The sequence below is a fragment of the Mobula hypostoma genome, chromosome 6 (assembly GCF_963921235.1).
Source record: "Mobula hypostoma chromosome 6, sMobHyp1.1, whole genome shotgun sequence".
Classification (NCBI taxonomy): domain Eukaryota; kingdom Metazoa; phylum Chordata; class Chondrichthyes; order Myliobatiformes; family Myliobatidae; genus Mobula; species Mobula hypostoma.
This window is the reverse complement of record NC_086102.1, coordinates 102,894,399-102,911,939: the sequence shown is the minus strand read 5'-3', so window position 1 is coordinate 102,911,939 and position 17,541 is coordinate 102,894,399. Positions and strand designations below refer to the sequence as shown.

Below are 17,541 nucleotides of genomic sequence, written 5' to 3'. Positions count from 1 at the left end.
TGCGGGCCTGCAATTGCCAGGAGCTGACGGCGGCGCAGCATGCAGAGCTCCTAGTGAGAGACGCCTTCGTCATGGGGACCAGGTCAGTGTACTTGCGTCAGCGGCTGCTGGAAAAAGCCGATCTTACCCTAAGTTCGGCGATGGAGCTGGCTGATACGCTGGAGGCTGCTCTGCACAACTCTGAGGCTCTCCAGGCACGCGATCCCATGATGGCCTCATGGGCGCCGCAGACCCCGCAACCCGCCGGCGAATCGACCTCGGCTGCCGCCAGTCGTGAGTCCGCGAAGTGCTACTTATGCGGACTGGAGAAGCACCCCCGGAAATGCTGCGCGGCCCGACAAGCTACCTGTTCCGGCTGTGGAAAGAAGGGCCACTTCGCCAAGGTCTGTAAGTCAAAACCGCGAGCGGGATCGAGCAGCGCCGCGTGCAAGACGTGAGGGTCGCCATCTTGCCTGCCGCCATCTTTCCTGCTGCCATCTTTCCTGCACGCCGCCACCACGTGCGAGACGTGGGGATCGCCATCTTGCCTGCCGCCATCTTCCCAGCATGCTGCCACCACGTGCAAGACATGGGGGCGGCCATCTTGGTCAGCGCCACCTTCCACCGCCTACGACCAACGGGTGCTCACCGGGCACCCCACCGCGCCGGACCAAGACAGCGACCTCACCCTGGCTTCCATGACCCTCGACCAAAGCGCTCCCCACCAGCTCGCAAGGTCAATGATGGACATCCTGGTGGAGGGGCGCAGGACAAGCTGCCTGTTTGACACAGGCAGCACAGAGAGTTTTATCCACCTGGACACGGTGCAGCATTGCAGACTCATGATACGGCAGGTAAGTCAGAGGGTCACCATGGCTTCCGGGTCGCATACAACAGACATCCGGGGGGGTTGTGTAGCGACGCTAGTGGTGCAGGGCACAGAATATCGAGACTTTACGTTGCTGGTCATGCCTCAACTGTGTGCCCCTGTGCTATTGGGGCTCGACTTCCAGAGCCACCTGAAAAACGTGATGATGGAGTATGATGGGCCCCTCCCGCCAATTACCGTCGTAAATCCCAAGTTTGTAGGAATACGTCACATGCTCCGCTACTGACCACCCACACACACCGACCCGCACATCCCACCCAACACCATGCCAACTAACGCACTACTGACACCACTTGCGGCCTCTCCACCCTCAAGATCCCTCCCCCACCGCTGTTCGCCAACCTGACCCCTGACTGTAAACCTGTGGCAACTAAAAGCAGGAGGTACAGCGCGGGGGACAGAGCTTTCATTAAGTCGGAGGTGCAGCGGCTGCTCAGGGAGGGGGTCATTGAGGCAAGCAGAAGTCCTTGCAGGGCGCAGGTGGTGGTTGTTCAGAACGGGGAGAAGAATAGGATGGTCGTGGACTATAGCCGGACCATCAATAGGTTCACGCAGCTCGACGTGTACCCGCTACCCTGCATCGAGGATATAGTCAATCAGATAGCACAGTACAAGGTGTACTCGACCATAGACCTAAAATCCGCTGACCATCAGCTCCCCATCTGCTGGGAGGACCGCCCTTACACTGCCTTCGAGGCGGACGGCAGGCTTTATCAATTCCTGCGCGTCCCCTTCGGTGTCACAAATGATGTATCTGTCTTCTAGAGGGCAAAGGACCGGATGGTGGACCAGTGCCAACTGAAGGCCATGCTCCCATATCTGGATAACATCACCATCTGCGGTCACGACCGGCAGGATCATGACAACAACCTCCAAAAATTTCTCCAAGCGGCCAAAGCTTTCAATCTCACCTATAACAAGGACAAGTGTGTATTCGGGACCACCCAACTTGCTATCCTTGGGTGTGTCATGGAGAATGGAGTCATTGGCCCCGACCCTGACCGTATGCGCCCCTTGTTGGAACTCCCTCTTCCCAATACCCTCAGAGCCCTCAAAAGGTGCCTGGGCTTCTTTTCATATTACGCCCAATGGGTCTCTAACTACGCAGACAAGGCCCACCCCCTGGTCAAGTCCACCACATTCCCCCTCTCAGCTGAGGCCCACGCGGCCTTCAACCGCATAAAAGGGGACATTGCCAAAGCAGCAATGCATGCGGTGGACGAGGCCATTCCCTTCCAAGTAGAGAGTGACGCCTCTGACTTTGCGCTGGCTGCTACCCTCAACCAGGCTGGAAGACCAGCGGCGTTCTTCTCCCGTACTCTTCAAGGCCCTGAACTTCGGCACTCCGCAGTGGAGAAAGAGATCCAAGCCATAGTGGAAGTTATTAGGCACTGGAGGCACTATCACGCCGACAAAAGGTTCACCCTGCTAACTGACCAGCGCTCAATCACATTCATGTTTAATAATCATCAGCGGGGCAAAATCAAAAATGATAAAATTCTGAGGTGGAGAATCAAACTCTCCACCTACAACTATAACATCATGTACAGGCCTGGGAAGCTCAACGAGCCCTCCGATGCCCTATCCCGGGGAACGTGCCAGCGTGCAGATCGACCGGCTATACACCCTACATGTAGATCTTTGCCACCCGGGGGTCACCCGGCTTTTCCACTTCATGAAAGCCCGGAACCTGCCCTACTCCCTTGAGGAGATCAGGACGATGACCAGGGACTGCCAAGTCTGCGCAGAGTGCAAACCGCACTTCTACCGACCTGAAAAGGCACCACTCATCAAGGCCACCCACCCCTTTGAGCGACTGAGTGTTGACTTTAAGGGCCCCCTTCTCTCCACCGACCGCAATGTGTACTTTCTTAACATTATCGACGAGTACTCGCAGTTCCCCTTTGCCATCCCCTGCCCCGACACCACTACCACGTCAGTTATAAAAGCCCTGCACAAGCTCTTCACTCTGTTCGGATACCCATGCTATATCCACAGTGACAGAGGGTCTTCGTTTATGAGTGACGAGCTGCGCCAATACCTGCTGGCTAGGGGAATTGCAACCAGTAGGACCACGAGCCATAATCTCCGGGGGAATGGACAGGTAGAGAAGGAGAATGACACAGTGTGGAAAGCCACACTCTTAGCCCTCAGGTCAAAGGGACTGCTGGTCTCCCGCTGGCAGGAGGTCCTTCCCGAGGCACTCCACTCCATCTGCTCCCTGTTATGCACGGCCACCAATGCCACCCCTCATGAGTGGCTCTTTTCTTTTCCCAGAAAATCGACCACTGGGACCACCCTACCAACTTGGCTGACGTCCCTGGGGCCAGCGCTGCTCCGGAAACATGCGAGGAGCAATAAATACTCCCCGAGAGTCGAGAGGGTTCACTTACTTCATGCGAACCCCCAGTATGCCTACGTGGTTTTACCTGATGGGCGGGAGGACACGGTCTCCATCCGCGACCTGGTGCCCGCAGGAGCACCGGGCCCCTACCCTGAACACTCCGTGGTGACTATTGACCCCGTACCCACCAATGTATGTACCTATGAGACACCGTGCACCCCAAACCCTATACAGACACCACACGACACTCCCATACCGGGTGCGACGTACACGCACGAGGGATTACCGACATCTAACGTGCTGGCACCTGAAGTCAGGCCGGAGCCAGCACAACCGCCATCGCCGGTGCTACGTAGATCACAGCGACGGACTCGACCGCCTGATAGACTTAACCTGTAAATATACCTCTTGTAAATATTGTCAGTCACTTCACCCCGCGGGACTCTTTCTTAAAAAAAGGAGGGGTGAATGTGGTAAACCATGTATATATGTTGTAACTGGGTTAACTGACACGTCACACCCCTCTGCTGACTGCCCCTGTGGCTCCTCCCACAGAGTCCTGTATAAAGGTGTTTCGCCTTGCCCCTCCCCCTCAGTCCCAGGGCAGACACTCACTGTGGAAGTGGTATTGTACAGCGAATAAAAGCCTTTCAGTATTTTACCAAACCTCAGTCTTTTGGAGTTATTGAAGGTGTTTCACCTATCAACTAACAGTCTGTAATTTTAGGCCCCGTTGACAAGTTCCCAGTCATCGCTGAGTCTGGAGGTTTAGGCCCTGTATTCGGGGTCCAAGTTATCAGAGAGTCTGTAGTTTGAGGCCTAGTGTTTTTGGTCCCTGTCTTCAGAGGGTCTGAGGTTTGAGAACTATAATCATGGACCGTGTATTTAGACTGTCTGGAGTTTGAGCCTTGTGTTTGGGGTTCTAGTCATCAAAGAGTCTGTATATTGAGGTCTGGTGTCCAGGTTCCCCGTCATCATAGACTCTAGAGTTTGAGACCTCGTGTTCAGGGTCCCAGTAATTGGAGATGCTGGAGTCTGCGGCCTAGTGTTTGGGATGTCAGTCATCAGAGAGTCTGAAGTGTGAGGCCTAGTGATTAAGGGTCCCAGTCATTGAAGAGACTGTAGTGTGAGGCCTAATGTTCTTGGTCCTAGTGATTGGATATTCTGTGTTGTGAAGCCTTGTGTTCAGGGTCCTAGTCATTGGTGAGACTGGAGTGTGAGGCTTAGTGTTTGGGGTTCTAGTGATTTGAGTGTCTGGAGTGTGAGGCCTAGTGTTCAGGGTCTCAATGATCGGAGAATCTGGAGTGTGAGTCCTACTGTTTGAGGTCCCAGTCATTGGAGATTTTGAAGTGTGAGGCCTAGTGTTTGTGTTGTCAGTCTTTGGAGAGGCTGGTATGTGAGGCCTAGTGTTCGGGGTCCCAGCAATCAGAGAGACTGGCGTTTGAGGCCTAATATTCTGGGTCCATGTCAACTGATGGTCAGGAGTTTTAGGCCCAGACTTTGAGTTCTCAGTTACTGTTGACTCTGGAGATTCTGGCCCTGTGTTTGGGGTCCAAGTTATCAGAGAGTCTGTAGTTTGATGCCTAGTTCTTTTGGTCCCCATCATCAAAGGTTCTGAAGTTAGAGAGCTATTTTCAGGGACCCCGTCTTTAGTGTGTTTGGATTTTGAGCCCTTGTGTTTGGGGTTCTAGTCGTCTGAATTTTGAGGTCTGGTGTTCAGGTTCCCCATCATTGAAGACTAGAGTTTAAGGCCCAGTGTCCAGGGTCCTGTTCATCAGAAAGCTTGGAGCTTGTGACATTAGATTTATGATCCCAGTCATCAGGGAGTCAGGAGTATGAAGCCCAGTGTTCAGGACCTATGTTCTGGGTCCTAGTGTATGGAAACTGGAGTTTGAGGCCTAGTGTTTGGGGCCCCAGTCATCAGAGAGACTGGAGGTTGAGGCTTGGTGTTCAGGGTTCTTGTCACCTGAGATTATGGAGTGTGAGGCCTAGTCTTCAGGGTCCCAGTAATTGAAGAGTCTGGAGTCTGAGGCCTAGTGTGGGTTGTCCATCATTGGAGAGTCTGGAGTATGAGGCTTAATGATCAGAGTCTCAGTGATCGGAGAGTCTGGAGTGTGAGGCCTAGTGTTCAGGTCCCAGTGATCAGAGAGACTGTAGCTTGATATCTAGTGTTCAAGGTCCCAATGATCAGAGACCCTGGAGTGTGAGGCCTAGCATTTTGGGTTCCCAGTGACTGGAGAGACTGTAGTTTGATGCCTAGTGATCAGGGTCCCAGTGATTGGAGAGACTGGAGTGTGAGGCCTAGTGTTTCACGGTCCCAGTGACTGGAGAGACTGGAGTTTGGCACCTGATTTGGGTCCTCATTCATCATCATCAGGGAATTGATACCAAACATCAAACCTGAAGTTTGATCAGAAGCTGGAAAGGTGAATCCTGATGGGCAAGGTCTGCAGATCTGTAGGGGATGTTCACGTCCCAATGCCTGTGAGTCAGTGTAGCGTGGACTGTGCTAGTGTGGGAGGATTGTGTGTGGATTGTCATGTCTGTGTGTCTGTGAGTTCAGTCTGTGTGTGTGGTGAGTCTGCCTGTGTGTGTATGTGTCTGTGTGAGTGTGAGGGTGTGTGTGGTGAGTCTGTGTGAGTGGTGTGTGAGCGTGTGTCTGTGTGAGTAGTGTGTGAGTGTGAGTGTATGTGAGTGTGTGTGTGAGTGAGTCTGTCTGTGTGTGTGAGTCTGTGTGAGTGTGTGTGTGAGTTTGAGTGGAGTGTGAGTGTGTGTTTGTGTGAGTGGGTGTGAATGTGTGTGTGAGTGAATCTGTGTGAGTCTATCTGTGTGAGTGGTATGTGAGTGTGCATCTGTCTGTGTGTGGTGTGTGGGTGTGAGTGTGAGTCTGTGAGTCTGTATGAGTGTGTGTCTGTCTCTGTGCGTGTGAGTGTAAGTCTGTGTGAGTGTGAGTGGCGTGTGAGTGTGTGTGAGAGTGTGTCTGTGTGTGTGGTGTGTGAATGTGAGTCTGTGTGAGTGGTGTGTAGTGAGTCTGTGTGTGTGAGTGTGTGTCCCTCTGTATGAGTCTGTCTGTGTGTGTGTGAATGTGTGTGAGTGTATGTCCGTGTGTGTGTGTGTGTCTGTGTGAGTGTGAGTGTGTGAATGAGTCAGTGTGAGGAAGGATTTGATGTTTTGCTCTTGTTCGTTACACTGCTGTGTTTTGTTGAACACTGTGGGATGCTACGTTGGTGATAACACACTCTGCTCCCTGCACATCCATAGACTGTGGTGTTTTTCAGTGCAAAAAATCTGAAAACTTCCAACGTGCAGCATTTGGAGTTTATCTGAGTTAGATTCCATCTGCATTTCTCTTGTCCACCGTTCCAAGTGATCTGGATCTTGCAATCATAGATAACACTCTTCATTCTCCACCCTACCATCGATTTTGATGTCATCTGCAAACTCCCTATCCATGCCAATTATATTCTCATCCAGATCGTTGCTGTGGACAATGGACTCTGCACCTCCTAGGTAACAGCCGCTGGACTGCTGCCTGTGCCATGCCCCTGTAAGGGCTAGAATAGGATGATCTGGCAGATGAATGTGTAGCTGAGCAACCACTGCAGGGGCAGATTTCTGGATTATTGGCATCCCTTCTGGGAAAGAATCGGCTACTCCTGAACCCAGGGGCCAATGTCCTTGCAGCAGGTTTACTTGAGCTGGAGAGGGTTTAATCTAACCTGGCAGGGGGAAGGGAACTGGAATGATAGGGCTGGGGATGTTGGTTTACAAGCAGGGGTAGTGTATATTGACATTCAGGAGGGAAAGGCAGATGATAGGGCAAAATTACAGTCAGTGGGATGAGTTGCAGGGTAAAAAGGGGACAAAACTGAAAGGGTGACATATACAGAACTGAAGGTGTTCTATTTGAATGCACGAAATGTGCGAAATAACATAGATGATCTTGTAGCACAGTTAGAGATTGGCAGGTATGATGTTGTGGGGATCACGGAGTCATGCTGAAAGATGATTGTAGTTGGGGGCTTAATATCCAAAGATACACAATCTATGGAAAGAACAGGCAAGTGGGCAGAGGAGGAGGAGTGGCCCTGCTGGTAAAAAAAATGAAATCCAATCTTTAAAAAGAGGTGGCATAGGATCAGAAAATGTAGAATCCTTGTGTTGGGAAGCTACAGGGGTAAAATGAAACAGATGGGAGTGATTTACAGGCCTCTGAAAAGTATTCTACAAATTGCAGCAGGAGATAGTAAAAGCATGTCAAAAAGGCAATGTAACATTAGACACAGGGATTCCAATATGCAGACAGATGGGTAAAATCAGGATGATGCTGGATCCCAAGACCGAATTTGTGGAATGCTTCTGAGCTGGCTTTTCTGGAGCAGCTTGTGGTTGACCCCACTAAGGGATCAGCAATTCTAGATTGGGTGCTCTGTATTAAACCGGGTATGATGAGGAGGCTTAAGGTAGTGGAACCCTTAGGAGACAGTGATAATAGTATAATCGAATACTATTATGCAATTTGAGAGGGAGAAGCCACAGTAGATCTATCGGTATTTATAGTGGGGTAAAGGGAATTACAGAGGCACAAGAGAGGAGTTGGCCAGAATTGACTGTAAAGTGACACTAGCGGGGATGATGGCGGTGCAACCATGGATGGAGTTTCCTGGAGCAATTCGGAAGATCATCCCAAAGAAGAGGAAGCATTCTAAAGGCAGGGTGATGCAACTCTGGCTGACTAGGGAAGTCAAAACCAAAATAAAAGCCAAAGAGAGGGCATTTAACATAGCAAAAATTAGTGGGAAATTTTTGTAAGCCAACAGAAGGTAACTAAAAAACCATAAGCGAGGGGCAGTTGCTATTACTGGGAGAAGATGCTTGGGAAAATGAAGGTAGATAAGTCACCAGGGTTCTGAAAGAGATGGCTTAAAGAGATTGTGCAGTCGTTAGTAATGAACTTTCAAAAATTAATAGAATCTGACATGGTTGCAGAGGACTGGACAATTGCAAATGTCACTCCATTCTTCAAGAAGGGAGGAAGGCAGAAAAAAGGAAATTATAGGCCAGTTAGCCTGACCTCAGTGGTTGGGAAGACATTGGAGTCGATTGTTAAGGACATGGTTTTGGGGTACTTGGGGGCACATGATAAAATATGCTGTAGTCAGCATGGTTTCTTCAAATCTTTCCTGAAAAATCTGTCCAAATACTTGAAGAAATATTCAAAGAGGGGGCACAGTTTTAAGGTGCTTGGAAGTGGTATAGGGGAGATGTCAGGAGTAAGTTTTTTACGCAAAGTGGTGAGTATGTGGAATGGGCTGCCGGCGATGGTGGTGGAGGTGGATACGATAGGGTCATTTAAGAGACTTCTGGATAGGTACATAGAGCTTAGAAAAATAGAGGGCTATGGGTAACCTTAGGTAATTTCTAAGTAAGTACATGCTCGGCACAGCATTGTGGTCTGAAGGGCCTGTATTTTGCTGTACTTTTTCTATGTTTCCAAATAACAAGCGGGATAGACAAAGCAGATGGCATTACAGGCAAGGCTTCCGGAGGAAAGGGAGGGGAAAGGAACAGTCCAGCAAATGAAGCTGGACCCAGGAGCTGTTTATGTAGCCAGCCCAAAATGAGAATCAGGTGCCTCAATTGAGGCACTCAACAGAACAAGAGAGAAAACAGGAAAACCTGGAACAAGGATATATGGACCGGACCATGAACCGGAATGCGGACCTCACGGACCGGACCATGATAGTACCCTTCCCCCACTCCTCTATGGGAGCCTCCTGATGACCCAAAAGGCTTCCCCAGACTATGGACTACACGGGCAGATGGGGGGGGGAGCATTCAACAGGAGGGAACCCAGGATGGCGAGAGTAAAACAACAGTGTCTGTGTCGCTGGATCCATGCTTGACTGGACTGTTCTGTCATACGGGGGCAATGGGAGCGAACCCAAATGTAAGACACAGTCATTGAGGTTCTAGGAACAGGACTAGGTTTGACAAGAAAGCAAGGGGAGTGGGGAAGAAAGGACACTGGACATTGACACGAGCCCTGGACGAGACTAGGAAGCAGGGCCTGGGCTATCACATGGACAACAAACACGGAACCCAGACAAGGAATGGGAACAAGGAGCCTGGACTAGGGACATGGCAAGGCTTCAGAGGTTCCTGTCTCCCAAAACCAAGTTAAGGCCTTGTGTTCTTGTCCTGTCCTTGTGTCTCATCCTGTCCATGTGTCTTGCTCAGCCCTGTGGTGGAGTTCCCTCGTCCTGTCCAGGAGTCTCACATCCAGTCCTGTAGCCACGTCATGTCTTCGCTAGTTCTGGAGTCCGAGCTCGAGTCAAGACCCGGGTTCTGGGTCCTTGCCCAGTCTCTGGCTTGGAGTCCATACCCAAACCTCGTCTAGTCCTGTAGCCAAGCCTCGAAGAACAAAAGCCTCGCCTAGTCCCATAGCCAAGCCCTGAAGAACCCAAGCCTCGTCTAGTCCTGTAGCCAAGCCTCTAAAAACCCAAGCCATGTCCAGTACTGTTGCCACATCATGTCCTCGACTAGTTCCAGGGTCCGAGCCTGAGTCAAGACCCAGGTTCTGGGTTCTTGTCCAGTCTCTGGCTCGGAGGCCAAACCCAGGTTCCTAGTTCCCAGTTCCTTGTCCTGGTCCCGCTTTCCCAGCCAAAGTCCTAGCCCAAGTCTGTGTTCCTGTCACAGCTCCTAGTGTGTGAACAGTCCCATCCCTGACTCTAGTCCAGTCCAGTCCCCAGTAGTTCAGTGTCTGTGTCTTGCATTTGGGTCCGCTCCCAGCGCCCCCTTATGACACTCATGATCTGATCCCTGTGGCACAGATCCATCTTCTCACCTAACCCACCAAATGAATTTTGTATCACTCTAGATCTCATGTAGTCTAACCTTACTGGACCAGCATACCATTCAGGACCTTGACAAAGGTCTTTCTAAAGTTCACGGAGACAAGGTCTACCACCCTGCCCTAATGTAAGAAACTGGAGCAAGGAGAGTCCATCTGCTCCCTGGAACCTGCTCTACCATTCATTCAGATCAAGGTTGCCTGTTGGAGTGGTTGGGTCCCTCAATGTGGAAACAGGTCCTTCATACCGAAGTATCCATGTTAATCATCAACCATCCATGTCAATCATCAACCATCCACGTTAATCAACAACCATCCACATCAATCATCAATCATCCACATCAATCATCAACCAGCCACGTCAATCACCAACCATCCATGTCAATCATCAACCCTCCATGTTAATCATCAACCATCCACATCAATCACCAACCATCCACGTTAATCATCATCCACATCAATCATTAACTATCCACATCAATCATCAACCATTCACGTCAATCATCAACCATCCAGATCAATCATCAACCATTCACGTTAATCAACCATCCATGTCAATCATCAACAATTCAGTTAAGCTCTTCTTATTTTATTCTCCCTGATTCCACCCCTCACCCACACAGTGGGGCAATTTGTAATGGCAGGGTAACCTACCAACACACGTGTATTTAGATGTGGAGGAAGCCCACATGGACAAAGGTGGAACATTCAAATTCTGCAGACAGTGCCAGAGGTCAGAATCGAACCCTAGTCTCTGGGTCTGTGCTAACAGCTCTATCCACTGCTACACCATGCCATCCGATAGCATCCTTCCCAACCGTCAGCACCATCTGAACTACCCTCATATCTCTTGATTCCTTCAGTAGCTGGAAATCTGTCAGCCTCTGCGTTGTATGGATGCAGTGCTCCAGCCTCCACTGTCCTCAAGAGAAGAGGATTTTAGAGATTCACCACCCACAGTAAGAAGAAATTTCTCTGCATCTTTGCCATAAGTAATCTATCTCCTATTCTAAAACAGCTGGGTAGGGGGAGGGGTAGATACCCACCTTGCATTCAGCCACTCAACATTTACTGCTTTGTGAGTTTTAATGGAATCTCCTTTCATTCTCTGAAACAGCCTGGAGAAGTTGCACTACTCTTCCTCTGTCCTTTGTGAGACAAGAAGATTATTCCAAGTGTGGTGTCACTAAGGACAATCAGGCCTCATTACTCTCCTCATCCTAATGACTAACAGAACATTGGCCCTCATTTGTTACAGTACCTTCTCTTCCGCCTGGAGTGACCAGTGTACAGGGACATCCAGGGCCTTTTAAACCACAGCACTACACAGTCTCTCACCTTCGAACAAAAGGTTTTCTCTTAAGAAGGCATATGAGGTGTTGGCCTTCATTAGTTGGGGGGCTGAGTGCAACAGCTGCAAGGTCATGTTGCAGCCCTATAAAAATCTGGTTAGAATATTCTGTTCAGTTCGTTATAGGAAGTATGTGAAAGCTTTAGAGATGGTGCAGAGATTTACCAGGATGCTACCTGGATTAGAGAGCTTGTCATATGAGGAAAGGCTGAGCAAGATGGGTCTTTTCTCTTTGGAACAACGAAGGATGAGAGGTGACCTTGATAGAGGAGCACAAGATGATAAGAGGCATAGATAGAGTGAACAGGCAGAGACTTCTTCCCAGGGCTGAAATAGTTAATATGAGGGTCATCATTTTAAGGTGATTGGAGGTAAATATAGGAGGGATGTCAGAGGTAATCTTTTTACACAGAGTTTTGGGTGTGTGGAGCACCTAGACAGGGGTGGTGGAAGAGGCAGATACATTAAGGACATTTTAAAAACTCTTTGATAACAACATAAATAATAGAGAAGTGGAAGGCTATGTAGGAGGGAAGAGTTAGATTGATTTTAGAGTAGGTTTATAAGGTTGGCACAACCTCGTGGGCCGAAGGGCCTGTGCTGTTCAGTGTTCTGTGTTCGAATCCTTTCAGTCAACTCTTCAATGTTTACTGTGTCAATGTCTCCTCATGACCAAGATATCAATATACAAACTTATGAGGGGTATAGATAGGGTAAATACAAGTAAGCTTTTTCCACTGTGCCTGGGTCAGAGATCACAGGTTAAAGGGAAAAGGTGAAATACTGAAAGGGAAACTGAGGGGGAGCTTCTTCACCCTGACCGTGGTGTGAGCTGCCAGTGGAAGTGGTGTGTGCGGGTTTGACTGCAACATTTAGGGGAAATTTGGGAGTACATGGATGGGAAGGGTACTGAGGGTCTATGGGTCTAGGCAGAATAACAGTTCCTCACGGACCAGGTGGGCAGAAGGTCTGTTTCTGTGCTGTAGTGTCTATGACTCAATGACGTTCTTGTGTTAACGATGTTTCTGCTGTTTTATAAGGAGTGGCTTTAGGAAAGGTGGGAAAGAGGTTTGAACGAGAGCAGCAAGTTCTTCTTTATGGTTGGAGATGCCGTTTCAAACCAGATATTAATAATCCCTTTAATACAATCAAAGCTGTCAATCTCTCAGCTAGAAAGGGGCTGTGATAACTAAAGCAATCACTGCTTATCTGGACAGACATGAACACAGCTGAACTTCCACATCTAACAGGAAATTATTACCTTTATGATGCAGCAAACCTCTCTCAGACATTCATGTGGAATGTCCTGGGCTAGAATTAACCAGCTGCAATGCATAATTAATGAATAATAAACGATTCCTGAAATATTCAACAGTGAAAGTACTTTTCATGTGACTCAACAATGGGATTAATCTTATCCGACTGTGAGTGTTGGAGGTCGAATCAAAGGTGGTGACGAATCAGCATATAGGAGGGAGATTGAAAATCTGGCCGAGTGGTACCACTAATACAACCTCTCACGCAATGTCAGCAAGACCAAGGAGCTGATTATTGAGTTCAGGAGGAGGAAACCAGAGGTCCATGAGCCAGTCCTCATTGGGGGATCAAAAGTAGAGAGGGTCAGCAGCTTTAAATTGCTCGGTGTTATCATTGCAGAGGACCTGTCCTGGGCCCAGCATGTAAATGCAATCACAAAGAAAGCACGGCAGCACTTTGTCTAAAACTTTGGCAAACTTCTATAGGTGTGTAGTGGAGAGTATATTGACTGGCTGCATCATGGAAACACCAAAGCTTTGAACCAAAAATCCTACAAGAAGTAGAGGATACAGCCTGGTCCATCAGGGGTAAAGTCCCCCTCACCCCGAGCACAAAACATTGTTGCAGGAAAGCAGCCTCCATCATCAGGGACCCCCACCACCCAGGCTATGTTCGCTTCTTGATGTTGCCATCAGGAAGAAGGCACAGGAGCCTCAGAACGCCCACCACCAGGTTCAGGAACAGTTACAACCCCTCAGCCATCGGGCTCTTGACCCAGAGGGAATAACTTCACTCACTCCATCACTGAACTCTTCCCACAGGACTCACTTTCAATGACTCTTCACCTTACGTTCTCAATATTTAACGATTTTTTTTTGTATTTGCACAGTTTGATGTCTTTTGCACGTTGGTTGTTTGTCTGTGCTCTAGGTGTGGTCTTTCATTGATTTTATTATTTTTCTTGGATTTACTGTGTAAAGGCAAGAAAATGAATCCCATTGTTGTATATGGTGACATATATATAATTTGATAATAAATTTAATTTGAACTTTGTTTTGACAATTCCTTCCCCTTTCTCTTTTGTAACACCCTTTCCCACAGTCCTTCTACAATTAGATTCAGATTTAGATTTATTTATTATATACACATCAAAACATACAGTGAAATACATTGTTTGCATTGGTAGCCAACACACCCAAGGATGTGCTGGGGGCAGCCCACAAGAGTCACCACGCATTCTGGCATCAACACAGACACAACAAGCAGCAAAACCAGCCCCTCTCCTCCTTCCCACCCAGCCACACACATAGATAGTCTTCTAAACCCAGCACAGGCTTCCAGGCCTCCAGTCCTTCAAATCCACTGTCCGGGTTTTGGCCATCACATTCTGATTTTCCACATTTCTGATCAGTATCAAACCCCAGACAAGCAGATGATGGAACTCCAAACTTCGGGTTCACCAACTGACTGACTTCTTGCTGCCTTGATCCAATCCCAAGACCCACCAACATGGGACAGATCAACATCCACAGATGTCCTACGTCTATGTCGCTGGACTTCAAACGTAGAGTGAAGGCCTGACCTCTAACTCCTCCATATTCTTCGAATCTAATCTGACTTTTAACTTCCAAACATCACTGTCTTTTAAACCTTAACCTGACCCCTGATTCCCCTTTCTGCTCCCAGAACCATCTGTATGAACTTAAAAATACAACTAACTTGAAGCCACAATCTCAACAGAGACCACCACTATTGACTGTAAGAAAAAATAAGTTCAAAGTTCAAAGTAAATTTATTTTCAAAGCCTATGTTACTGTATACTACCTTGATATTCATTTCCTTACAGATATTTACAGGGAGAAAAATAAATACAATAGAATTTTATGAAAAACTACAGACTGACAAACAACAATCGGACAAAAGAAGTGAAATGGTGCAAATAAGTACAATACTGGGAACATGAGTTGTAGTTACAAAGTGAGTCTGTAGTTTGTAGTATCAGTTCAGACACTTGGAAGGCATTTGGAGAGGTAGCTGGATAGTAAAGACTTGGACATGTACCAAACACAGGCTAATGGGACTAGATCAGTTCGGCAACTTGGTTGGGATAGACAAGTCAGGCTGAAATGTCTGTTTTGGTGCTGTATAATTCTGACTTTGTACTCTAAGCTCACGTAAGAGACATGTGGAGGTTTAGGGAGGGAACTCCAGAATTTAGGGCCTTGACAGATAACACCACTGCTGCCAGAGTTGAAACAATTAGCCAGAGATGCTTAAAGGCTGGAATTGGAGGAGCATGGATATATTGGCTGGTAACAGTGGTGAAGGAGATGACAGATTTAGGCAACAGCAAGGCTTTGCAGTAGCTTGAAATTAACCTTTTTTAAATCTACAAGCAGATTAATTGGGAACTGTTATGTTTTGTAACTTCAAAGTATTGAACTAATTCAAAGGAAGATACGGGAGTTCAGGAACATGGGTCTAACCGTGTTCACTTTTAGCAAGGTGTGCACGTATCATAGGGTGTGTGATGACATTTACAATTCACGTATTTATACAGTAACCTGTAATGAATTATTTAAACGAGCAAGAATGCTTCATCAAACCATATATTGTAGGGACTCCTTAATCTCATTCAGCAGAATTCACCCAGACTGTTAAGGGTAAGTTCACTGTGTTTGCTGGGGGAATGAAGTGTATGTGAGAAGTAATTACACTCGTGTCGATATTTGTCGACACTCCTACGTTGGTGACCCCGATCTCCTCTGGATGATTCCGGTGTGATTTGGTTTGTTTTACAATCATGACTGTGAATGCCGTTGCTCTCAAGCTCCCTGAATTCTGGCAGGAACATGCCGCCGTTTGATTCGCTTAGAGGCCCAGTTAGCACTGCGGGGAATTCCGCAAGACAACATGAAATATTACTACATCGTTGACAGCTCTACGGTGACCAGGGCGATGAGCATCGTACTGCACCCCATGGAAGTCGGCAGGTACGAGGTTCTTGAGCAACTGCTTCTAGAAACTTCTGAACTTTCGGAGTGCGTCCATCGGCTCTGGTCACTGCCCAGCTTAGGCGGCTCCACACCGTCGGAGTTGATGGACCACACGTTGTCCCTCCCTGGCGGGCATCAGCTGTGTTTCATCTTCAGAGAGCTTTTCCTGCAACAGCTACCAGGTGAGGTGCGACCGACTCTGGCTGGTTCTCCTCCCAAAGACCTCCGGGCTGTAGCGAGAGAGGCTGACAATGTGTTTTCCATCACCAAGAGGGCCTTTGCGACCATGTGGCTGGACGACTTCACCTCACCTGAACATGAGACAATCGACGCGGCACAACCTCACGGCTGACTGCCTTGCCTGGTCCTTCACTGGTGCTGTCTAGTCGGGCGTGGACTACATTCAGATGGCATCAGACCAGGTTTCAGACCCAAGCATGCAGGCTCTGCGTTTGGCAGACACAGGGTTGAAATTGGTGGATGTTGCGTTCAGTGACAGCGCTGCTTCACTTCTGTGTGATGTGTCAATAGGGCGACCTAGCGAGCTGGGAGCAGCACGTTTTCGATGCAGTCCGCGGGCTTTCTCACCAGGGCCGGAGGGCATCGCAGAATCTGGTGACAGAAAAGTTTGTGTGGCATGGGATTAGGATGGATGTCAGGGACTGGGCTAAGTCCTTGTTTAGTGTGTCAACGCGCGAAGGTGCATCAACACCCCAAGGCTCCTTTCGCGGTTCTGGAGCGGTGTCTCGACCATGTGAATGTGGATTTGGTTGATCTGTTGCCCCCGTCTTATGGAATTACTCACCTCCTCACCATCGCTTTCTTTCTTTTTAAATCTTTTTATTGAATAAGTATACAAAAAAGTAAGCCATATAGACACTAATACATTGTTAGAATATAATAAAATTACAGAAGATATCAATACAAAAAAAAATACTACAAACAATGTAATTTAAACATAACATACCAAGGTAACATAATAGTATACTAATTTTATATATATATATCAATGGAGAAAAAGAAACCCCCCCCCCCAAAAAAACCCACCGTGCAACTAACTAAAAGCAAAGCAAAGCAATGGGCTAACTTGAAACCAAACAGAGTTAAACTTAAAATCACGTCCTCAATCCCGACCTCCATTAAAAACAGTGAAAAAAACAAGAAGGGTATATATTACATTAAATGAAAATATTGAATAAAAGATCTCCAAGTCTGTTCAAATTTAAATGAGGAGTCATAAAGATTGCTTCTAATTTTCTCCAAGTTCAAGCATAACATCGTCTGAGAAAACCAAAAAAAGGTGGTTGGAGCATTAAGCTCTTTCCAATGTTGTAAGATACATCTTTTCGCCATTAAAGTAAGAAATGCAATCATTCTACGGGCTGAAGGGGAGAGATTACTGGAAATTTTAGGTAGTCCAAAGATAGCAGTAATAGGGTGAGGAGAGATATCTATATTCAATACCTTGGAGATAATATTAAAAATGTCTCTCCAAAAAGTTTCCAAAGTAGGGCAAGACCAAAACATATGAGTTAAAGAGGCTATCTGCCCCGGACATCTATCACAAAAAGGATTAATATGAGAATAAAAGCGCGCTAACTTATCTTTGGACATATGTGCTCTATGAACAACTTTAAATTGAATTAGGGAATGTTTAGCACAGATAGAGGAAGTATTGACTAATTGTAAAATCTGCCCCCAGTCATCCACAGAAATGGTAAACCCCAATTCCTGTTCCCAATCTACCCTAATCTTATCAAATGGAGCTTTCCTAAGTTTCATAATAATATTATAAATCATAGCCGATGCACCTTTCTGACATGGATTAAGGTTGATTACAGTATCTAAAATGTATGTAGGAGGGAGCATTGG

At 47.7% G+C, this 17,541-nt stretch overlaps 1 pseudogene; it reads left to right on the top strand.

The window, feature by feature from the left end:
* Positions 1-1,231: 1,231 nt before the first annotated feature.
* LOC134348737 (uncharacterized) lies at positions 1,232-16,021 on the top strand (annotated as a pseudogene).
* The last annotated feature ends 1,520 nt before the right edge of the window (positions 16,022-17,541 follow it).